We start from the raw sequence: 25330 nt of genomic DNA on the forward strand, positions 1-25330 counted from the left end.
AATTTTCTTGACAACTTGTACCATGGTATAGATATCAGATGTCTGTCCAAGGTATTATTTAGTGGTCAGGCTACTGGGCTATCCCGTGACTTAAAAATTAAATGCTCACTAGCGCCGCCTGGTGGCGGAAATACGTATCAGAATGACCACCACGTTGTCGTATTCCCACGCGTATTCCAACATGGTTGAATCGTACCGAAATTACATTTACATTTACGATTTAATTTTGAGCACCAAAAAAACGCGACTGCTTTCGTTAAAGCTCGATCACAGAATGAATTCCCTATTTTCTTCCTCGCTTCTCGACTGTCGCTCGTCACACGAGCTTTTTCGTCTTTTTCCGGTCCAACTATGCGTTTTTCAAAGCGTTTAAGCATATCCAGATTCCATTACCATCGTTACTCAAAGCTTTCGACAAATAAATAGCTTTTTTTATTTCATCGTGTATATCACTATAATTTATAGCAAGCCTCTCGCTTGAATTATTTCACCAGAACGATTTCGCCCGCATTAGCTGTCAAAATATCGTTCAGTGGCTTTTATTATTTACATTGTACTGACGTGAGTAAAAGTATATAGATCTGTGACTACGACGGCATGCAGCTAACGGTCCGACGTCCAACAGCTCAGAACAGTAAGTTTATATACATTTATGTACAGTCGCTTTTCCCACAACTGCTGGATATTCTGTTCCATCGAGGTAACGGTCTATTTACTACACACGTGTCAGCCAGAACAACTGAACAACTCTTCCGAAGACACCAACCTTCCAAAACATCAGGATCTAGAGATATCATAGGTTACAAAGTTTGCATTCTTATTCCTAAAGGTTCATATAAGGCAAGTCAGAAAAAGCGCCCCTACTGGACAAGTTAGTTCTCAAATAAAATGATGATCCTCAACTCTTACATGTAAATCGTACTGAATGCTGAAACTTCGCTGAAGATAATACTGCGCTACACCCCAAATTGATGATATCTCATAAGCCCTGGGAAGAATTTTTGCTTTAAAATATTAAGGGTTTGAAAATATGAATTTTGCAAATAATTCTAAAATAATATTCGATTTTCAAATATCGAAATAGGCTATGATGTCTAAGATCGAATTTCGGAATAATATGTTTCTATTTTCTTATCTTACGACATTCTAAGCCACTTTGGTGAAGTGTGTATGCTTCTCCTAAAATTTGATTGATGTCGGATTTTTTCAAATATTTTTCCTGGTCACAAAATATATCTAGCGAACGAATTTTGGGATAATGTGTACTAACTTCTCAGATCATTCTTCTTAAATATTTAAGAATCTTTTTTCTAAAATATTTAAGGTTTTTGAATCCGAATTTTTATAACATTTTCTTGTCAAAAAAAAAAAAAACATCTGACGAAATAATTGAATGAAATAACGAAATAATGAACTAAACTATAAATAAACGTGGTTCTCTGATATTTATCGACACATAGCTGCATATTTCTCTTGGAATAACTGTGATTTTTTATGTTTACTCAACATCATACAAGCAAAGAAAACATTATTGTATTGAACAAAGTTTATATCAAGCATCTAAATCAATGATTGATAATCCATTTGGCAAAACTTCAACATTGCTGATATTGCTGTTACTTTCACGCGATACGCGACTGCTTCTTATCGAATTTTCATTCATAAAATGAGCGATCATCAGATCCGAAAAGGCATTTCATATGAAAATATATTGTTTCCAGTCCCTTGTACCGCGACTAATCTACTAATAACAGCGCGCTGCGTATTCAAAGATTATCTGATAGATGCGTAGTGTTTCAAACATGATTCTATATTGCTACGAGTCGAGCCGCGTCGCGATTTGGTTGTGCGCCATCTGGATTGGTGACGATCTGACGATAGCATCCTGCATTCTACATGATTCGGCCCTGCCTATTTCAGGCGTGTGTGGCAGCGTTACTTCTCAAATGACGTTTCTCTATCCGCACGGCAGCTGGCTGGAAAAATATGTCGCTGCTAAGTGGGGTCACGCCAAATTTTTCAAAAATTTGGTGCAAAAAGGCTCAAATTAGGGCCCCCGACTATGCTTATGACCTGCAGGGGAATATGAGGGTGCAGGATATACAAAAATATGGGTATATTTTTGGTTTCTGAGCTTTGAATGAGAGGGTGAAAAAATCATTCATTTCAATACACTGATCCGTATACGCACGCGTTACGCGTTCAATTTTTTGAACCAGTTTATGGAAAATTGGGGAAAACCCTTGGGAAAAACGTTCATATTTTCAATTTATCACCTGAATCCAGTTAGTTACCCTTTATTTAGTAATTGAAAATATTTTGTAAATTTATATCCAGCCCAGTCGTTCCATATTTAGGCACATTTCCACGGTACTAAAGTATCAAATTTTCCGGGAAAATCGAGAACTGATTTTCCGGAAAATACCTCAGTGACAATGTTTGAGATCATTTAAACCTTTCTGAGTAAAAAAAAGTATATGTCACCGCTTTAAATTTCCTGAAAATCACGTAAATACCTAATTGGTGGAAAAAATTTCCCGACTTTGCTTGTTTCGCCGAAGTAAGCTGGAAAAACGAGGGAAAATTCTGGAAAAGTTTTTTCCACGATTTGAAGGAAACATGATCCCTCGTAGCGTGAAAGGTTTTACATGACCCAATTCGGCCAGGTTTAAGCAGCCCAATGGTCTAAAGTCAGCATAACGCCTTCGCTCCCATACAAATTTCAAATCGCTCAAACCCATTAGACGATCGCCTTAAGATTTGTAATCATCTACTGGAACAATGCTCGAAGAGGCCCAGCAAGTGCTAGGAATTTTTGAATGACATGTGCTTAGGGCGACCTTCGTTAAAACGGCTTATAGGGGAGAAGAATAATTCGCAAGCTTGCGCAACTCTACGGTGAACCCAGTATCCAGAAAGTCGTCAAAGCTGAAAGGGTACGCGATGAGCGGGCACTTTGTGAGAATGCCGAACAAAATCCCGCAAATATATTGTTCACCTCGAGTTCGGCTGGTACAAGAGACGTAGTGGGGTGCAACGTGGTTTGACCTGTGAAACATGATCTTGTAAGTGTGGTACGATCGATAAACTGAAGGTAATCAATCGTGAACCGAGTTTTTTTGGCGTAACATTGTGGCACAGGTCATGTCTTGACGGACGTACCAAGCTTGAGCTTAACTGGCCGCCCGTGGTTGTTACTCAAGTATTGCCAGATTAGCTGTACTTGCAGAAAGAATCAACCAGATGACTGCTTGGGATTAACAGACACCCTCAGTGTATAAGTGATCTTCTAATTTTAGGCAACAATGGCACCAATCACGTCAGAATGCAGACCAGTTCAGGGGAGAAACTTATGTTGATCTTGCCCATTGCAGACCGTGGAGTCCACTGCATCTGTGCAAGGTAATGCGGATTGCAAAGGTATCGGGATGGTTTATTCCTTTATAGCACAGTTTTGGTTGTTGGTTTAGCAGATTGGCAGATGTTTTAATGCGCAGCTATATAACAATACCATGTTGACAGTGGTGAGTTTGAATCTCGTCGATTGAGGATCTATTCGAATTGAAAATTTGCCAGGATATAAAGTGCCATACCCAACGATGTACGGAGAGTCAGTTGGGTTATAACTATGAAAATAGTGTTAGAACACTGAGCTGAGAAGCTGGCTCTGTTCAGCAGAGACGTAACACCAGAAAGAAGGAAACACTCATAAACCGTTGTACTAGAACTTCTGCTTTCCCGTTCGTTGCCAAAGCTAGAGATTTGTATCAGATCCCTGACTCTTAGATACTATTGGTGTATCCTCCAACATTCGAGAGCTGTCCTAACTCATTGCTAAAACGGATAAAAGGAACAAATGATTATTCCAATACATACTTTTAAAAAAAGGAAGAAAACTCTGCGACCTGAAAGGTAGGGAAAGGCCATTTGATACATTCGGAAGACGATGTTGTTTAACAGACCATTTTTAACATTTCAACCTTCATAATACCAAAAACGGGACTTGCATGGAAAGCAATTATGAGCTGTTTTCCAGTAAACCAACTCTATTTCTCCCAACAAAAGCATTCCCAAACCAAGAGATGGCGGAGAGCGAACCGATGCTCACTGCTTCTGCACCCAGGCTGCAACCATTTGTTGTCGGTTACTATAGACGTATACAACATGAAATGCTCCCCGGTTGGGGTTTGCCGAATGCTGCTGTTGCCTCACCACAAACCGATGACGATACCGACTGGCTGGCTGCCTGGCTGGTGGAAACCGGTGGAGTGTAACTTTCTTCGGGTTCATTACGTAGTCGCACGTTGCCGAGCGTAGAACGTAACGTACTGTGCTTTCCGAGTTGTTTCAGCACCATCTGAGGGTCCGACAAGAGCTCTTTATTGAAGTAAGAGGTCGCCGTGTGGTGGGGTCAGTTGTGCGTATTTTGTTCGTTTTTGGGTGCAAGTGCAAGTGTCGGACCGAAGTCCTTGGAGTAGCCTTCGCCCTGTATGTCAAGTGGGTCGTTCCAAATAGACCACCACCTTGAATTACGCGCGTCTTACCAACACGCGAATTGCCGTTTTTGTGCGTTTCTTGTCGAGTTGAAGAATCTCGTGAACAGAAACGTGATTGTTGACGAATCGAAAAAGGAAGAAAACCGATATCGGTAAAGGCCAACATACCCGGTGCGTGTGCATGGCTCTCTAAAAAAGTGGAGTGGAATTAATGAAATTACAGTCCATTTCTGTGGTTTTCAATTGTTCAACAAACGTGTGGCAGGGAGGAAGAAGAAAATCGAATAATAATACTGACGGCGCATGTGATTGTGGAAAAGAGTGATAGATCGTTGAAGAAGTTGAAGTAGGACGTAAACTTGGAGGAAACCGGTTTCCATCGATCTTCAAGCTGATGTTGTTCTTCGAGCACACTCATTCTTACCGGAGCAAATCTTCACCAGCGTCATCATCACCACCATCATCGTTATTATCGATTAGTTTGCCCCCGTACGAAGAGAGAGCATACTCCAACACAATTCGGTCCAACCGAGTCAAGCTGGCTGCAGAAGAAGGATATTTAAACTATCCAATCTGCTTACGAATGGTGCGTATTTAATCCAGCGAGCTCTAATCAGTTTCATCCTGCCCGGTACGGCTAAGTCGGCGTACCGACTACAACATGTACTGCGGTACGATTTGCTTCTCATGAAGGTGCAACGAGAACAGCAATAAAAAGCAAAACGCAAATCATTGATTTTTATCGTCATGCTTTTGACTCTCCGTGGAAAAGTTCTGACTCATCCATTCATGCGGGGTTCGCTGAGAGTGTGGTTCTCAAACGTATGGTGTCTGCAATCCATTTTGAATAATTTTGGAAAGTTTCAAAAAATTGCTGTTTACATTTGGTAGCATTTTGTCTTCTTCTTGGCATTACATTATCAGCAGGACAAAGTCTGCGTTTTCTAACTCTAGTGTTCTTAGTATATTTCGAGTTATTAACTGAGTGCTGTAATAAATCTTGGAGCTGTTTAGTATAACACCTATAAGTAAATAAAAACCGAATTCAGTACTAAATTCGGCATTAATTTACTTAACTGCGAGCTACTTAGCTTAGCTTAGTCTCTAGTTCTAGCGACACCTTCCAAGGATTCTTAGAAAAAAAAACCTTGTAGGATGTTTTAATAAATTCGTTCAAGGTCTCTTCATCACGTTTCTCCAAGAATTTCATAGAATGATTTATATAGGACGTTATCAACATTTCATTCAGGGTATACTACTGCAGCAGGCAGACTCCTTCAAAAATTTTACTAGTTAGTTTTCCGTGGATTCTCCATAAAATTTATTAAGGGCTTCCACCAGGAAATGCTACAGTAATAATTCCAGTAATATTTTCAATTATTCATTGACGCATTTCTTTAGACATTCTGCCCAAGATACTTGAAAGATTCCTCTACAATATTATCTAGGGTATTGTTTAGTGATTTTTTGGATAATTTTTCCAGAAATTTATCAAAAGAAAATCATTTGAGACTTGTAGGTCCACAAGTTACTTCAAATATTCTTCCAGGAGTTTATCAGATATTTCTCTAAAAAGTTACCTCCCAGATTTTTCCAGGATTTTTTTCCAATAATTTCCGAAAAAATCCTTGTCTACTTACTGTATCTTGGAAAAAATTCTGGAAGATTCTTCAAAGAAATGTGTGCAGAAATCTGTTGAGGAAGCCCCGTAGAATAATATAATTAAAAATGGCTACTTTTAGAGAAGTGATTATGATAATCATTATGGTTTAAAATAATTTCTAGATGCTCATTGTATCATCAGAACGTATTTATTTTTACAAAAAAAAACATATTAAAAAAAAAACATTTTCATGAAAATTTGTCCCAAACATCTGTTTGCTATTAAGATTATATGGTAAAAATTTAAAAATATAAAAAATGGGGTATTTGTGGAACTTAAAATTAAAGATTTATTTTAGAATTTTTCATAAAAACAAATAAAGTATTTTTTCAGTGTATTTTTCTTGTAGTCCAAACGGTTCACTACATCGTCGTCATAGAGTTTTTCTTTAAAATCAACAGTTTCGGAGATAAACCTCAGTGAGAATCGAACTCACGACTCCTTGTTCACTAGATAGGGCGCGTGACCCCTACACCGCAAGAGGACTAATGGACGCAGAAGTTAACCTGAATTCCATTTCAACTCAATAATCACGTGGTCCTCGTTCGTGTTGTGCTTGATGGGCATTTAATTCGAAAGAGAATCACGTGATTATTGAGTTGAAATGGAATTCAGGTTAACTTCTGCGTCCTTGAGTCCTTTCGCGGTGTAGGGGTAACGCGCCCTATCTAGTGAACAAGGAGTCGTGACTTCGATTCTCAATGAGAAGACGTGTAACTTTTTGCACATCAATTTGATCATTTTTATCCAATTGCAAAGTATAAGTAATGCTTAGTTTTGCGGTAGTTGTTTAAAATAATGGTGTTGTTCTAAACATGCTTCCATGAAAAAATCAAATCGCTTTAGAAATGGTAAATCATATCCGATTTGACTAAGATTTGTAAATTAGAAAGTTCTGAATAAAAAAATACGATGATCTTTGCGTTTTAGCCCAAAAAATGCTAAAATATGATTTTTTTTTTTGTTAATTTGAGATATTTCTATAAACCGTTAAGTCACCAGACACCGTGCGGCCTCCATTCACCGTGCACATATACAAATTCCTACAGAATATTCATACAATTTTCACAAATTATTCTTTTGTCAGCAAAATAACATAAAACTGATGAAATGAAGTAGTTTGTGTCACAAAGCAATTTGAAAAACTTAGTTTATGTAGTCATAATCATGTGAATTCTGTTTGGTAATGAGATTTTTCAACACTCTCAGTAGAAACGCTAAAAAGTCACATTTTTCATTTTAACGATAGAGTATGAAATTTTTCAAAATTTCAACAAGTTTTCACTGTGGATACCATTAGTAAGATGTATTTCATTGTATGAGCAATAAAATTTTATGCAAATTAGATTTTTTATTGTGTTTCAGTCGAAACCCAAATGCACGGTGAATGGATCCTTTTCAATATATATGGTTCCTATTACCGTGCATTAGTGTAAAAGGCATGAAATTATTCGGTAATATTAGATTTATTGTTATGTCGTCATTAAACTACTTCATATTTAGTTTTTGAGTGAACATGGAATGGTTTGGACAATACAGTCAAACCTCTTAAAACGATTTTAATGAAAAAATAATTATTTAGCCAATTTTTAAAACATTTGTATGGTTTTTATTGTAAATGAAGATTTAAATACTCTTAAAATGAGTGCACACACTACTAGCAATATAATTGCTCCATCAACAACGTTTCTTCAAGATATAAAATTAAATCATGACAAAAACTATACGCACGGTGAATGGAGCACTAGTGTGCACGGTAAATGGTGACATAGAACGGTACGAGGCGACCTTAACATGATATTTCCAAACATAATTTTTGAGTAATTTTTTGTTATACATCACTAGTTTTAGATTTTTCCCTGAATTATTATATAATTGCACGCTACGTAGTGGTATTCTAGTACGCTTTAAATTATTTGGAAAAAATATATAATTTTTTGAAGTGCAAATTTGTCTTAAATGCACGGTGAATGGTAGCTTGACGGTAGATGAAAATTATCCAACTAAACGTTGACTTGTAAAACAAGTGCCAATCGTCTTCAAAAATTGTACTTTTTCAAACAAAACGATTGAATAATAATTAATGGTTAAATTTTGGAGAACCACTGCTCTAAAGAACGGCATAGCTTCTCTGTATGCTAACAAGAGCCGAGAGAGCATATCTCCTCTGTTTGGCTGTCACTGATTTGTGAGGGTAATGTTATCCAGACGAAAGCACACAGCGCTAAAGAGAGAGCAAACCAAAAAAAATCCGATCCGATAGGAGCTTCTCCATCGCAGGATTACGTAATTGGTTGTATGTTGGCAAACAGACAGCAGTGCCGGCTACACTAAAACGCCTCCCGGTGCATACGATAGATGTCCCGTTCTTGGTGGTTCTCCGGTGACTAACTAGCTTGCATTATATACTGCCAAATAGCCTTTCTGTTGTTTTTGATTCTATGAAGGGTGAGGTTTTAGTAGAGTATCGATTTTTTTTCGCCTACAGAAAGGTTTGCCTTCGCCATAGAAGACGTTCCCTTAGCTCATAAATGAGTCATTTGTTTGAGGAACCACGTAAGTCCAGCTGATATACTGTTGAGAAACTGTGTTGCACCGAAAAAAATATTTTTTACTTCATTTAGAACAAGTGTTTCTTTATAATCAATGTTTAAGAACATCAACCAAATGTTTTGGCACCTTGGTTTTTCAAAGTTCTTTGACTAGTGTTACTTTTGACAAATAACATGACTAATTAAGTCAAAAGTCATTTCAAGTATTTCGTCAAACAAATAGAGTATTTTTAAGTGATAATTCAGAATAAGTAGACTTCTTTCTGCAACGAAAAATTGGATTCACCTAGTTTTTAAAACAAACGACTAAAACAATTATGCATAGGCCAGACTGTGTTTGCACCACGAAGACAGCAGCTTACTGTGAAAGGGATGAGAATAGACAACTGACAAGCGGATATGTGGGGTGCAAAAAATCTGGTACCAACTAACAGGATTGGTAATTTGAAACGCGTTTTGTTTTGCTATATGGGTGTTCCGGTTGTCGTCTAACAAGTTATGAAGTTAGCTTGTACGATTTTGTGCTGTACGTGTTTTTTGGAGCACCGTTAGTCTTTCCAGCTTGTCTTTGAACGTTGAGTTTTTTTTTAATTTTAATTTAATTTTTCAACCCATATATATATCTCTAACTATTAATACACTGTTCCAATAGCACTACGGAACACGTTTTTGTCTCCAGCATCAAAACACCTCTATTTACTAAATTAAGGGTTGCTGAATCCATTGCCGTTTACAGAATTATCATAGCACGTCTAGTTTTTGAGATATTAGGTGTTGAAAATGCAAAAATTGACTATTTCACTCAACTAGGGTTGTCATGTCTATTACGGCTTATCCAGCCGACGGTGTTTTGAAAATACCTGTGTGACTATTTCAGCCAACTTGCATGCAAGTTTGCCAGCTTGTAAGGAAATTTATTTGCTTAATTTGCCACAGAATTCAATATTTATGTGTATAACAATACTTATCATCAAAGTTCATAATACTTTTCGTGCGGAAAAGCTATTTTTTTGATGGTTTAGAGAAGTATTGTATTTTGCCATATAAGAGTAACGAAGAATTTTATATGGAGACTGCAAGCATGTTGAAAAAATCGGTTTAATCTTAATTTAATCGTGAAATTTCAACCAAAATATATCTAAAACGAAAGTTTAAGTCCTCTTTTACATGCTTGGTGGATAAGATCACAAAAAAGTTTGATAAAATATACTACAAAATTTAGGTATTTTTATTGATGAAACCAATGTTTTATACAACTTTGGCGACCTGTAGCTAAAAATTGTGACGTGCTGGAAAATTTCTGAAAACGGCATCAGATTCAGCAACCCTAAATCTACTAGAGACACATAATTTGATTCTTGAGACACGCGAAAATGTCATTTTTGTTGCGCTGTGTAGCTCGTGTAGTTGCCGTATCCATTGTTGTCTTATTAGAGCACTACATTACAATTATAGGAACATGTGAGAAAAATGCTAATTTAGTGCTATTATAGAGCTAACATGGTTGATAGAAATGTAAGACTTCTTTTTCATAAATTTCAACTAATTTGTTTAGGTTTAGCGTTCTAGTGTCTTCAAATGTATCTGTTCCAGTATAGGTGTCGTGGTCAATATTTTTTCGTGGAAGATAAGCATTAATTATGCATATCATCTATCACAGCATCTCCGGAAGCTGTCCTGTGATACCCGGAGAGCCATGAAAATCAAAGAAAATAACGCGTGATAACTTTCAACCTGAGAAAATGTTTGGTAGGTTTCTTTGCATCCTCAAAAAAACATACAGTTTCCAACAAACAACCAGTAATCTTTCGAAATAATTTCTAATACCTCGTCTGTTAGAACATCTGTTTGTCTGTCTAGTACCTCACTAGTTATTAGACAGAACCAGAATTTATGTTGAGCTTGAACAATAGTTGTTTGCAATAGGCTAAATTGGTCAAACACAAGAATCAAATCGAAGTGTTCTTGGCATGAATCTAATACAACCATAGGATAAATTTACGCAGAATTCTGGTCAGGATTCTTACAAAAATCAGGCAGATGTGTCACAAAAATCTTATGCAGGTTTTGCATCATTCTGGACATATATTTTTCAACTTGGAAAGGATTCTCACCGAATCTGAGGCATTTTTTATATTTAATTAAATTTCATACCATTAGGTCGAATGTCGTTAGGCAGAAAATGTTGTTAGGTCGAAAGGGTCCTTACGCCGAAAGTGATAGTTCTGATGGATCGTAAAGCCGAATGAGTTGTTAGGAGTTTGGTCAAGGTTATCTGTAATACCGTGAAACCCACTATAACTGCTGTGAAATATATCTAGGAAGAACAGCCTTTGTTTAAAAGAAGGAAAAATAATGATATACAGTCAGTGACATAAGTTAGTAATCAAATGCTGTTTTTCCATACAAAATGCCCAAATTTGGGGTGCTGTATCTCAGCTTCTGGAGTCCGAATTGGCTGAAATTTGGATGACGAACTACAAGTAACTTGAAATTTTGCCTGTAAGGGAATTATTACATTGCAATCATTTTACATAGAGTTTCAGAGGGTTGTTCAAAGACAAAAGTAATTAACCGAGAGACTTTTAAATTTAATTCTGAAACGGTGAGTTGTGGGTTGTTGGTCTGTTCTACAAAGTTGTTCAATTTCAGAAGTCACACAAATTTGCAGAACACACCAACTTTCCACGACTTATCAGCCAATTCGGACTACCAGAAGCTGAGATACAGCACCCCAAACTTGGGAATTTTGTATGGAAAAACAGCATTTGGTTACTAACTTATGTCACTGACTGTATGAGTTAGCCTAGTCAAATGATAGTTCGGCCTTATGACATTCGGCCTAACGGTTCAAGGCTGGTAGCGAGTCACTTTTTAGTGACTTGGTCACTTTTTTGAGGCCAGTCACTTTAAAGTGTCTTTTTTTAAGCCATTTCAACTAAAGTCACTTTTTTCGTCAAAAAGTCACTTTTTTCAACTATTTTGAGCTAGTTTTTCGGGAGAAAATTCTTAATTTAGGCTAAGTTTTAAGTAAGCAGGGTGTCTACTACCTGAAAAATCCAGGAAAACCTGGAATTATCAGGGAATTTTGTTCAACCTGGAAAAAACCTGGGATTATCAGAGGATTTCGGCTATACGCAGGAAAAAAACCTCGAACCAGTAATTATTATGGCAGAATATGTCCTTTTTGTAACACAACATTTCTTCAATCAGGAAAGATTTCGGCTGCGCCGCTGTTACAACTTGAGGTATTCATTCAATTCACTTTAAGTTATTTTTAATATTCCGAATTACTTGTTTAAATAAGGAAGTAAGACTTAGGATTGCTAAAGTGGGAAAGGCAAATACGATTCCCAGTTCTAGTTGGGTATCTTTCATGAGCATATGAAATAAATAATATTTGTAGAAAAAGTCTGTTTCCCATGGTAGCTCCAGAGCTCAATTATTTTTGACGAACTTGAGGCAAACCGAACCAGAGGAATACTATGCATTAGTTTCTACAGTCAACTCTCCATAACTCGATATTGAAGGGGTGATCGAGTAAGGGAGGTATCGAATTATGGAACACAAAACCAGTGCAAATGCGATCCGAGGGCCCATCGCAGTAGCCATGAAAACCAACTTTTACTGTGATTCTCTAACTCGATAAGGAGATACGAAATATCGAGTAAGGGAGAGTTAACAGTAGATTATGATTCTATACTTATCAAATTAATCCAAAAGTCAACTAACTTTTTGAATAGTAAAACTATTGGTCAGCAATCAGTTTACTATAGTAAAACAACCAACAAATTTTAAACTGATTTTGAAAAAATAGACCCCTTGAAATATTGTTTTTTGAATTACTTTTTATAAATACGCTTTTTCATAAAGAAACTGTCGATTAAAGTCGTCGGAAATAGATGGTTAATCTGCTTGCAATGAATTCTGGTGCAACATTCTAGAGGCTCCAGAGAAACCTTCAGAGACTATTACGTAACTATTTATCCAGAGATTCCTTCTGGAATACTTTCAAGAACTCCACCAGCAATTTTTCAACATAAAGTCCAGAGGAATTTCTTCTCAATTTTATACTTAAAATTTTAGAGTATTCCTACGCTACTACCTCCATAATTTTCACAGAGATTACTCTGAAGAAAAAATCTCAGTATTTCCTCCAGATCACTGATTCTTTCACAGATTTCTTCAATCGGTACTTCTAGGATTCTTCCCGCATGCCCTACAGAAGTTTTTTCCCCAAAGATTTATTATAGAGTTTTCGAAAAAAAATTGACATGTTTACAAGAAACCCTACAATAATTTCATTTAATTTTTCATTTAATCCAGGCATTTTTATAAGGATTCTCTCCAATTCATCCAATTCATCCATAATTACTCTCCGGAATTTCTCAAAACTTACTTAAGGTATAATTGAATAAAATCTTTTCCAAGAATTGCTCGATGAATTGCATCTGGGATTCCTCATTAGATTCCTCAAGCTAGAAATTTCTCCAGCATTTTTTCAAAATATTTTTACTGCGGCTCAAACATTTCACTGATATTTTTTCAAATACAGTTTCCAGACCTGCATAGATTCTTTAAAATTTCATTCAAGGTTCCACACTAGTTAATACTACAGCAATTATTACAGTTATTGCTCCGACCATTGATGGATTAATATGCTTTTATTATCATAGCAATCTTTCAAGAAATATATTCATCAAGAATTCGAAAGATCTATCAGTTATCCTTGTAGGTATTCATCATTATAACTCACACAAGTTTCATCAGAAATTACACTAGGTTTTTTTTTTGAAATTCCTCGTGGATTTTTAAAAAAATTTCACAAAAAATATGAAATTTTTTAAGTTTATGTTTTTTTTTCGTTCGTGGTTTTTCTTAAAAAAAAACAGATTTAATATTACTTGTCGTTATTTTACGAGGAAGTCTTAGAATGTGAATACCTTCCATTAAACTTACTGATGGAAAATTTCTTCCTTTGCCGGCGTTTAAAGGACGCGGTTTAAGCAGTATTCCAATCAAATTCGATCTTCTGGCATCGTTTTTTATTTGAAATATCGATTAATGCATACAAATATTGACCTTATTTCCTTATTATCCTCCTGGAAGAGCTGGAGTTTAAATGGAAATGTGAAATGACAAAAATTCTAATTTTACAAATGTTCCAAATTCTTATTAAAATTTACAATATAAAATACTTTGGTAATATAAAAGACACAAAATTTTGAAATATTGAAAATCTACTAAAAAGGATTATTTACGTAAATATAAACAACCCTGTTTGAAAAAACTCTAGGCGATATCTTGTAAATTTGGAAGCACAATAAAAATGTCCAAATATGGTACTCAACTAGACCTGCAGAAGATCATATGGAATATTCCCTATCATGATTGATATTGATCGAAAAACGGTATACTAGAATTGAAATAAAATTGATTACGGCTTGCTTTTCAAGTCACTTTTAGTCACTTTTTCGAAAATAGAAAGTCACTTTTTAGTCACTTATTTCTTAAATTTGGTCACTAAAACAACTTTTTTCGGTACCAATTCTTGCTACCAGCCCTGCTAACGGTATTCGGCTTCACGGCCTGCCCATATCCTAGTCGGATTTCTGCAAACATCTGTGCAGGTTGCTCAGAACATCCTGGATAGTGTTTTCACAAATACCAGGATATGTTTGAAACTGGATGAAGTTCGAAAAGGGGGCCCAGTAAACACAAACCGCATAAGAGTACAAAAGTTGAGGCGATATACGTACATGCGCCATAAGGCTGCATGCACATTGTACGTATATCGCCTCCACCTTTGTACTTTTATATACCATCATATACGATGGTGTGTTTACTGGGGGAAGGGTAGGCTTAAGCCTTACGGAGGGAAGGGGGTTCAAATTTAGCGTTACGTAATAAATGAACACTACCCTATGTTCTTCTAAATTATAGTCATCATTTTTACATAGTTTACGATATTACCTTTTATATAACCTACTTTAGAATTAATATTAAGCGTTCCAAATCAGTAAATTTCTAATCAATGCATATCTCACAGAATCCTGAGAATATTTTCTCATTGTTGCGAGTCCTAAGCAGGATGCTTTTCTCATTAAGAGATTTTTGATTGAATTTTCTAATTGTTGTGGGGTAGAAGTACCAATTATTGCTATAGTACCAATTACGACAATAGTAAGAATAAAAAGAAATTTATGTGACTGTTCCACTACAATATAGGTGCTAATATTCACAGGAATAATAAACCTATTTGTTTCTGATAATAGACCTTGAGTTGAATATGTACTCTAATCTTTACTCTCTAAAAACAAACATTACAAAACATTACAGTCGGATCCAATTCTTGGCAGTAAGTTTTTTTTTCAAAGCTACTGAGCTCATATTTGGCCACAATTTGCGTCGTATTGAAGTGCTTCTTATTGCAAAGTTTCAGACAATTAGGTCGAGAAAAGCCCCACATGCTCACATGGAAGTGCCCAAGTAGCTCTGCACCCTACGTGTCTCCTTCATAGCCGTTTGTTAAAATTATTTATGTTATCTGGGTGGTACTTGGGTTCATTTCGTGCAAGCAATCAATGGTCCGTAATTAGTACATGTTTATGGCGCATGCCAGGAACACTATTGCCATAACTGGAGCAAAGACAACGTTTTTAAACTCAATTTTCAGAAACTTCAAGGCAATTTAAAACTAAAACTGTTTAAATAATTTGTTTTGCAAGGCTTCTAACTGTTGTTCTAGTAGTCAACATCAAAAAGTCATGCTCACGTTTTAGAAAGGTGATTATAATCTGATTTTTTATCAAAGCTATTGACTTATTGCATCCATAATTGGCACACCTACCATAGTTATTTGTGATCTACAGTAAATTTATCCCGTTGCACAATATTGTTTCTCAAATTTTATCTGTGGTTCAAATAGGTTGGACTAGCCTGATTCAAAGCTTAAACCGATCAATCTTGTGCAGAATTGATAAATACAGTGTGGACCCGAGTTTATCAGTTCACTAAACTAAATTTCCAAACACTTTTTTGAACTTGGTTCGTAATTTTGAAAAGGGATCAATCTTTTAATACCCCTATAATCTGTGCGGTAGTTCTAAATGAATAACGCATGCAGAAATGTACTAGAAAATAAGGAACATTTGTATTACAAAAAAAAACGACGCTTTATCAAAACCTCAATGGGACTGTTATACTTGTATGGGCAGTATTGTCAAAAGAGAAGGTCGCCGTTTGGCCACTATTTAGATCACTTTAGTCATCATTTTGCTGCTAGACTGCTGCCGAGATTTCTGTGCGAAGTTTTTTTTTACTTTTATGTGATAATAATTTTGTATAAATAACAACCAGAACTGTGTAAGAGTCATATGAAAAAATAAGATCGGTAGGAAAACACATAACTAATTATTTTGGCCAACATTCTGAAACATTTGTTGTGAAGCTGTGTTCATATCGCACAATGCCAGTGGATCAGGAAAATGTTCTGAACAACCGAAAACGGTTCTTCGTACATTACACTCTACTCCCGCAACGTAAAGCCCAACATTGATGCGTTTAAATTCAAATCGCAACCGCTATCAAATCGAATCACTCACCAGCGGCACACCAGATAGCAGACTCTTCATTTGCATCAATTTTTCAGCGGTTCATTTGTGCTATCCATTAGAAAAACCTATTTGTTGGTAAACATCTGGCACCTAGCCATTACGCCAAATTTAACCCGAAAAAAATACCTCCGCATTTCTTCGCAAACATACAACGCGAACACTGCCAATGAAAATTACCCCCACGCAGTGCAGGTTGGGATGGGAAAAGAAATCCTAGTACCTAGCCAAGAAAAAAAAATCAAATTCGACACGGGCACACAGAAACCGATTGCCCACCAAGCAGCTTGTTCTTCTAGCAATTTTCCTCGCTGCTGATGCGGAATCGCCGAAATCATAGTTGAGGTGGTGGTTGTTGTCGTTATGAATCGACCAAAGTCAAGTTTGCGCAGGTGAAATTTTTCGCGGGAATTAGACCCGCATCTGCGGGCATCACAGCCGACACCTCAACTAATTGCGGCAGTTGGCCCCGCTGCGGTACGAGTGCGGAGAAAATCTGTTGGCGGTTGCTAGTAACCCTCATTTTTGGGGGTAAAGTCCTTTTTTAAATATAATTATGTGGTCATCGTTATGTGTACATGGGGCGCGAGATGTGTTTCCATTTAACCTGTTTGTTTTCTTTACATTGTGGAGTCGACAGTCTTCCGAAAAGTAATCATTGCATCATTAGAAAAAATCTCGCGTAACATTACTAAAGGACCTATATAACAATGAGAGGTTCTCTCTTCTCTCGATCTCTTTCGATTGTATCAGTACAATACTACTTTTGGGAAGTTTTTCACTATTGATCAAAAGACAATGTCCATGACTAGCATTTCATACAAAAAAAAAACGAAACAAAGGAGGTTAATGTAGCTTAGTTATTAGTTAAAGTGATATTGAACAAAGAGAGCCTCTCAATGTTAGATAGGTCCTTTTAAAAGTTACGGGAGAAATCATTGCCTTGATCGTGGGAAGTTTGAAATACACAAGCAGAGAAGTTATTGTATACAGTCGCGCGGGGTGACATTGGCCCTAGGAGGTGATTTTGACCGCTCTTTCTATGCATCTCATGGCTAGTATGGACATCAAAAAACTAAACTATGACCATTCTTTTTTTTGGCGTTACGTCCCAACTGGGACAAAGCCTGCTTCTCAGCTTAGTGTTCTTATGAGCACTTCCACAGTTATTAACTGAGAGCTTTCTTTGCCAATTGACCATTTTTGCATGTGTATATCGTGTGGCAGGTACGAAGATACTCTATGCCCTGGGAAGTCGAGAAAATTTCCAACCCGAAAAGATCCTCGATCGGTGGGATTCGAACTCACGACCCTCAGCTCGGTTTTGCTGAATAGCTGCGCGTTTACCGCTATGGCTATCTGAGCCCCCTATAGCCCCTATGGCCTAAACTATGACCATCTAGTGGCTATTTATAAAGTTGTGTTGAAGCTTGTTACATATTTTTCATTATTCTTGTACCAGTTCGCTATAAAAATAGTGACCCTGTCACCTGCACGACAATGGTTGATAATATTTTGTCATATAGGGTGTCCCAGAAACTATGGACACGACTTTACCATACTGCCATTTCGAGGCTAGTGCAGATAAAAATCTGATTTTCACACACTTTATTCTTGCTTTTATTAAGAGCAGATTTTAAATTCTGAGCAGTTTTTTCGCTATCTGTTTGTTGATGGTGTTACATTTCTAGAAGCTCCTTTTATCAGTTTTGCACAAATCACGATATATTTGAGCGACCTTGTTGTACGAAATTTGTACTAGGTCGTACAATAAAAATCTGAAAAAATATATTTATCATTGCCGATACAATAAATAATCAGACTACCACTTATTTTACTAGAAATTTTAAACTTGAGTAGGGTAATTGATCCATTAGTTGTGGGTGTTCCTGTAGTTGCGCTAGTGCCATTTACACTGATTTTATTGAATTTGCTGCAGATCCGACACCGCCAATCGACGTATTGGCTTATTGATACACTAAATAGCCGAAAACATCGTTAAAATTGCTTCAAAATTGATAAAATACCACTAAAACTGTATAAACTTTTCTCACTTGTACCAATAGTTGCGGTAAAGTGTATAAAGGAGGATCCCATAAGAAAACAACGGATACCGCAATTATAGGAACACAAATTAAAAATTTATCTCTACTAAAGGAACTGTGTATCAGGAGGTGGAGGTATTATTTTTCACTGACATGCCGATGGTTACTGCGATGAAATTAGTTTTCTCATTAAGTTAATGGTCGTTACTTCTCATTACAACAATAATAAATGCATTCATTGAACTACTTGAATTTTGAGGAGTTAAATAAAGTTGAACCGTGCTTAGTACCTCCAATATTTACCCTATGTTAAAATCTAAACATGTTAAAATCTAAAATTTTGGTTGTCTATTCAAAAGTATAGAGTTTTGACATACGTTAATTTAAAATGAATTATTTTTTTTGAACATGTATTGAAATGTTAAATCATGGATGAAATTATCAAAAAATCCACGTGCTCAGCTGGGATTTGAAACCAGGACTCTTGTGTGCTAAACAACCGCTTCACAAACTAAACTTCCGAGGCACTTGGTGACCCAATAACTCAAAAGGTTACAAGTTTCCAATTCAAATCCGTACAGATTACGCAGACCCTTTTCATAACATCTATAACCATAATCGCGACTTGAATATTTTGTTGACGGAAAAAAATGAAGCTGCCGGTAGAGGGGTTAACTGAGAGCTTTCTTTGCCAAAGATGCTATTTACGCATCCGTATATCGTGTGGCAGGTACGATGATACTCTATGCCCAGATAAGTCAAGAAAATTTCCATTACGAAAAGATCCTGGACCAGTGAATCAAATTGTCATGGCGCACAACCGTTTGTCTCAACTTGTGCGGATAGAGATACATTAAAAAGCAAAATTGTCATAACAATTACAGGGTGCAACATTGTTGCAACCTTTTCAACTCGCGATTAATCAGTTATTTTAAACATGAAACCAAATTTGTTTCATGGATGTTGTTCGATAATTTTGCAATGTTTACCAACGCAGAGAAAGTTCTAGAAAATTGCAATGCGAAGCCTAGAAAATCGCTGCGCACGCGATGATCGATCACTGTCATATTCTGTTCAAGTGGTGATAAACTGATGTTGCGGAATAAAATTGTTGCAATAAGATTAGGACAATGAGTGCGAATTGATTCACTGTCCTGGACCGACCGGGAATCGAATCCAGACACCTTCAGCATGACTTTGCTTTGTAGCCACGGACTCTAACCGCTCGTTGGTTTATAGGCTGAATTTCGACAGGATACTAGCTGTGTTTGATTAAACACAATGGAGAAATGATGATGGTAGAAAAGTGGTGAACAGTTTCATAATATACCTGACTGTTTCAAGTTTTCTCCCAAACAGACACAAATTGTAGAACAGTAAAACGCCCCTTTCTTTATTTTGTCAATTATGATACATGACGTTCTTATGTTTCTTAATTTGTTGAGCAATCTGAAAAAAAAAACTCTCGCGGAACATTACTAAAGGACCTATGTACAAATGAGAGATTCTCTCCTCTCTCGTTCTCTTTCGATTATAACAGTGGAATACTAAAGATTTTGGGAAGCTTTTCACTATAGATCAAAAGTAAATTTACTTGACTAGCGTTTCATACAAAAAACGCAACAGAGGAGGTTAATATGACTCAGTTATTAATGAAAGAGAAAGTAAACAAAGAGAGCCTCTCAATGTTAGATAGGTCCTTTAGTAATGTTACGCGAGAACTGCTCTTTCACTTTTGATAGATAATCGATTCTTGCTAGAGCCTTAACTTCAACGGAAGCTGTAAAGATATCCTGCTTTCAAAAGAATTAGCTGTTTCATACGAAAACATTAGAGACTAGCTTCTTGAATGACAACTTGAAAAAAAAGCTGTCGCGCAGTTGTTCAGCAAGAAGATATTGAGGGAGACGGGTTGACTTCCCTGGACATAAAAACACAAATACAAGACTGGCCAATATGCAAGGAAAGCTCTTAGTCAATCACTGTGAATGTGTTTACTGAGCTAAGAAACAGGCCCTGTTTTAGGAAGAAGAAGATAGTTGCCAACAGGATATAAAAAAAGAACTGACATGGAAGAAGGAAAAATATACGATGAAAATGAACCGACGAGTTTTACGCACCATTATTTTTTGGTTTGCATTATTTCAGTATCGTAAACATTTTTTGGCCGGTAAACAAGATACATTCGGGGTAATGTCTTTTGGGGTAGTGACCCATTCGGGGTAGTGGCGTTCGAGGTAGGTTGGTTGGTTTGACTTTATTAACGAGATTTTTAGCCCTGGGCTAGTTCATCTCGGGACCAACGGCTTTACTTCCCTTCCGAAGGAAGTCGTCACTATAACTTTTTACGTCATAAGTGACTATGTCGGGGATGGGATTCGATCCCAGGTCCTCGGCGTGAGAGGCGAGTGTTCTTACCACTACACCAGTTCCGTCCCCCGTTCGAGGTAATGGGGAGTGCTATACTATTAATTAGTGTTGAAACTGTTTGCCTATCATTTTTTACAAAAGTAAGGTATGTGCTGGCTGGATGAGAATTGATTTCTTAAAATTAAAAATGTATGGAACAAAATTTTTACAGGGAGCATTTAAAATTAAAATTTAAAATTAATTTCTACCATCATTTTATTCCAATAATCAACTACCGAAAAGCTGAACATAACATATATTTTGCAATTGGATTAAATGGACAAATTGATGTGAAGTTTGAGCTTGAGCTTGGTTGACCGCCCGTGGTTGCTACTCCGGTATTGCCAGATCAGCTGCACTTACACAAGGAACCAACCAGATGTCTGCTTGGGACTAACAGGCCTCGGTGTATAAGTGCTGGTGATCTTCTATTTTTAGACAACAATGGCGCCTGCCACGTCAGAATGCTGACCAATGTGGGGAAGGGGGAGGAATTGATGATGCATTAAACTGGCTCCCATGGTAGACCGTATATACCACTGCATCTACGCCAGTTCATGCTGGAGTGTATGGGTTGGGGGAAAGGCATGGCAGAGTTTTGCTCTTTGGTTAGCAGACTGCCTATGTAGCAGGAGCGTAAGGATTGGCATGCTATAATGATGAGATAGAGTGGAAGCGTAGGGAAACGGTTTCTTGTCCGTTTCTGGTTCTAGCGATTGCTATGAACGGATAGGGTGTGAGTGTGATAGATTGAGAGTGAATGATAGAAAGCAAGTGAAAGAAACAACTACAAAGTACGAGGAAAGGGACGGGCCTGGGATTGAACCCATGACCTTCTGCATATGAAGCAGAAGCGGTAGCCATTAGACCACCAACCCCGTCTGGACTCATGGACGCAGAAATTAACCTGAATTCGATTTCAGCTCAATAATCACATGGTCCTTTTTCGCAAAGTGCACCTCTTTCGGAAGAAATAGATTCTAAATTTGGTGTCAAATGTCAGAAAAATTCTAAATTTGGTGTCCAATAGTACTCTGCTAGACTTGCATTAGATTACCCCGGATGTTTTCTTCTTCATTACAACAAAGCATAATCGAACTGATATTGAACTTATTACGCTTTAAAGAGAATCAAAAGTAGATATGAGTGTTTTATACTTTTTAATTCTGCCCTTATTGTTAATCTTTTGACAGATACGCGTATTTTGCCTACCATTTGCAGTCTTTTTCAACGTTTAAAGTTATGACAGTTGCGTGTGTGTCAAAAACTTTTCGGTAAAATGGGCTATTCGGAGAAATGGCATAAAGGGAAAATTGCACAACTGTTCTTTCATATAGGTTTCAATGTTATTTGTTATGTATCGTAATTTGGGGTATAAAACAAGACTCTATATATAAAATAAAAACTCTATAAAAAAATATCTCAAATCAGCTGTAAGACATACAACTTTAAAGTTCTAGAAAATTGAAGTCGGCGTAGCAAATAGCGCAAATATTAAATGCTCTAATATATTTCAATTTAAATTCTAAGATTCCAACAACATTTCTCGATAATTTTAATTGAATTTCTTCAAAGAATTTTGTCAACAATATTTCTGGTGTTCCTCCAAAAGTTGCTCTAGGAATTTCTTCAGTTTTTTTTTCAGAAACTCATACAGACATTCTATTGTCAGGAATTGTATAGAAAATCTATTTTTTTTTAAATTTGGAATGAGAACAAGACACTTAAACTTTAATTTTCTTAAAGTTATACTTACTAACTATTGTCAATAATTGCAGTTATGGGCTGTATTATGAATTTTAACTCATTGTTGTCATACACAATAATCCTAATAAAAACAATAAATTAATTTGAGTTGAGAAGTTTTCCCAAGTTTTTTACCAAGCTTGCACAACTTACCCTAATGTTATAAAACAGTTTCTAGTACTGTTGTTGCAGTGAATTTCAGCGATTTCTGTAGCGATTATAGCTCTAACACTAATAATTCCAAAGCGAAGGTACGCTTTCCGTTTAACCCTAATTTGCCCATTCGCACGGTACAGAAATCGACCCACGCGCAAGGAAACGACCCCGAGTGAAAACATTTCTCCAAATCATTCACGGTTAGATTTTTGTTTACGTCTGATTTCGCGGATTCGCGCAAAATCGCTTTCGGCGTCTTTTCTGTTTAGTATCCACAAATCCCCAATACAACATGGTGTTATTGCTGTTTGGGTTGCCTCTTCAGATGCATACAGTATTGGACAAGATATTTGCAACTTTTTCGATGTTCCATACAAAATGATTATAAACCAATCTCTGTTATTTATGGACCGATTTGAATAAAATTTTCACAGCACGTCAAACTCAAATCGGTTTATAGTTCTTAGATCTGACCCTCTATCATTTGATGGACATATTGTATGAAAAATCGAAAAAGTTGCACATGTATTATCCAAAACTGTATAGGTAGATGATGAATTAGCGTCGTTGTTTATAAATATAATAATCTTCAACTGAAACGCAAGACGCGTGTGCCATCGCAATTCAAGCTCAACTCTCGAACGCTCTCGCAAACTAGGTACCTAATTGTGATAATTTATATTTAGACAACTCTCGCGAATGTTGTTGCGATTGTGGAGTGGAAAGGTGTGATTGGCCGACTAATACGACGAGAAATCGTATCAGGACGCGGGTGTGGTGGGCTCGGGTTGTGCTTTTATTGTACTTTGTGCCCGAAGGTACCTACGGGTGTATGCGGGTAAACCGTTAGGAACCGAGTAAGCAGAGAAAGGCAACATCGCGGGCCTTGATCTATATATTCGCACGAGACACGCTGCTACTGGTGCTGATAGTATTGTTAATGATTTAGAAACGACGGACGGCTCGCTGCCAGAGTCAAGGATGACGCTCGCATTGTATATCCAACTAGAACAGACTTCTTTACTTTTTTCTTCTTTACTATCACTTGTCACGCCACGTCTGTTTTGATAAATGAAAACAAGTGCATTGTAGTTAGTGGTTTGAATGGCAGACGAGTTTTTGATTCGTAACTTCGATGGTTTTTGTATCACAGGCAAAATTTAGCCTTTTTTCGAGGAAAGTTCAAACTTTGACCTCTTTAAATTCAAATAAAATTAAAATTAAAAATTGAAGAACTTCGAAAAGCTATGAAAAGTTTTGGTTTTGAAGTCCTTGGATTTCTAAAGCCACACAATCACAGTTACAATAATTTTATTGTATTCCATGGGCGGAAATATTAAACATCAAAGTGGTTGAGGTTTGTGTTTTGGATACTCTACTCAAATACAGACGTAAATTAGCAAAAATCTACTATATAAGTAAATCCTTATATTATAGGTTTTTTTTTACCAAATAAATAGTCTCCCTGACCTGGCATAACATTGTCTTTCGCACAAATTTGGAAAATTGGTCGTTTTAGTTTCATTACACAACGATTTGCGAACTTTTGCACATGGCTGTGGATAGTCATTATCTTTTATCTCCCATCCAGCCAGTTACGCAACATCTAATGGTTTCAAATTGATCTATAATGGTTTGAATCGATCGGTTTTCTCACCTTGTTGAACCAGGGGCTGAAAACGTTTCCGTTTCAGTTGACTGAAATATGTAGGTGTTTAGTTTTCTGTGAACAAAAAGTAGGATAATCATGTTTTTGACGAATCATGATTGAAATTCCGCTTTTAATGCAAAAATGTTCTAATTTATTTGTCTTCCTTTTTCTGGTGTTACCTCCCAACTTGAACAGAGCATGGTTTTCAGCTTAGTGTTCTTATGAGCTTGCTTTGCCAGTTGACCATGGAGGTACGGTATACCCCTGTAAGTTGAGAGAACTTTCAAGCCAAAAAAATCCTCAACCGGTGTGTTTCGAGCTCAGGACCCTCAGCATGGTCTTGCAGCTTATCAGCGCCAATACTTCGATCTCTGTTGTGCGAATTTTGTAGTCGCCACTCCATGATCAATCATAAAGTGTTGTACAAAAAATCACTTAGGTGAAGCACACGGTTGGCCTTTTCATCTTCATGTTAATAATCTTAATAATCAAATATGTTCTAGATTGATAACGGTGCCTGCCACGTCCTCATATACATCGTGGAGAGGTTGAATTTCGTTAGTTCAAAAGCCTTACTGGAAAACCTAAAATACCTCTGCATTTTTCACGACTATCTAGTAGTGCAAAGCACAGTTAATCATTGGCGTAGGAACAGGGCAAGCGCAATTTTTCGACATCACTGTAGTAAAAAATATCGTGGTACATACTAAAAAGCGTCAGTATCCTGGAAATTCGATTTCTGAGTGTTCTGAGTGGAAACAATATTGTTCCAAATGTTTTAGCATAAAGCAGCATATTCGTGCATTATTTCCCATGTTTTTGGAAAGTGCCCTGCTCGAGGTGTCCGGTGATGACCATTGCCCTTATAAGAATTCTATAAAGAAATCCGTTCATTAACAACAACTCGTAAAATATCCGACAAAATTAATTGAAAAAATAGGCAAAATTATTAAAGGAATATCCTAGACAGATGCTAGATTTTTTTTTTGGCAAAAATAA

At 36.7% G+C, this 25330-nt stretch overlaps 1 protein-coding gene across 3 annotated transcripts in view; it reads left to right on the forward strand.

Moving 5' to 3' along the window:
* The window catches only part of LOC5566612 (lissencephaly-1 homolog), a 242344-nt gene that overhangs the window by 52862 nt on the left and 164152 nt on the right, over window positions 1-25330 (forward strand). Inside the window, exon 1 of one of the 3 annotated variants that reach the window (XM_021854180.1) lies at window positions 4157-5082. The exons of the other annotated variants lie outside the window; for them this stretch is intronic. The gene's annotated coding sequence lies outside the window, so the exon portion shown is untranslated. Of the gene's footprint in view, window positions 1-4156; window positions 5083-25330 lie in introns of those variants that run through there. 3 annotated transcript variants of the gene reach the window in all.

The sequence above is a fragment of the Aedes aegypti genome, chromosome 3 (genome assembly GCF_002204515.2).
Source record: "Aedes aegypti strain LVP_AGWG chromosome 3, AaegL5.0 Primary Assembly, whole genome shotgun sequence".
Classification (NCBI taxonomy): Eukaryota; Metazoa; Arthropoda; class Insecta; order Diptera; family Culicidae; genus Aedes; species Aedes aegypti.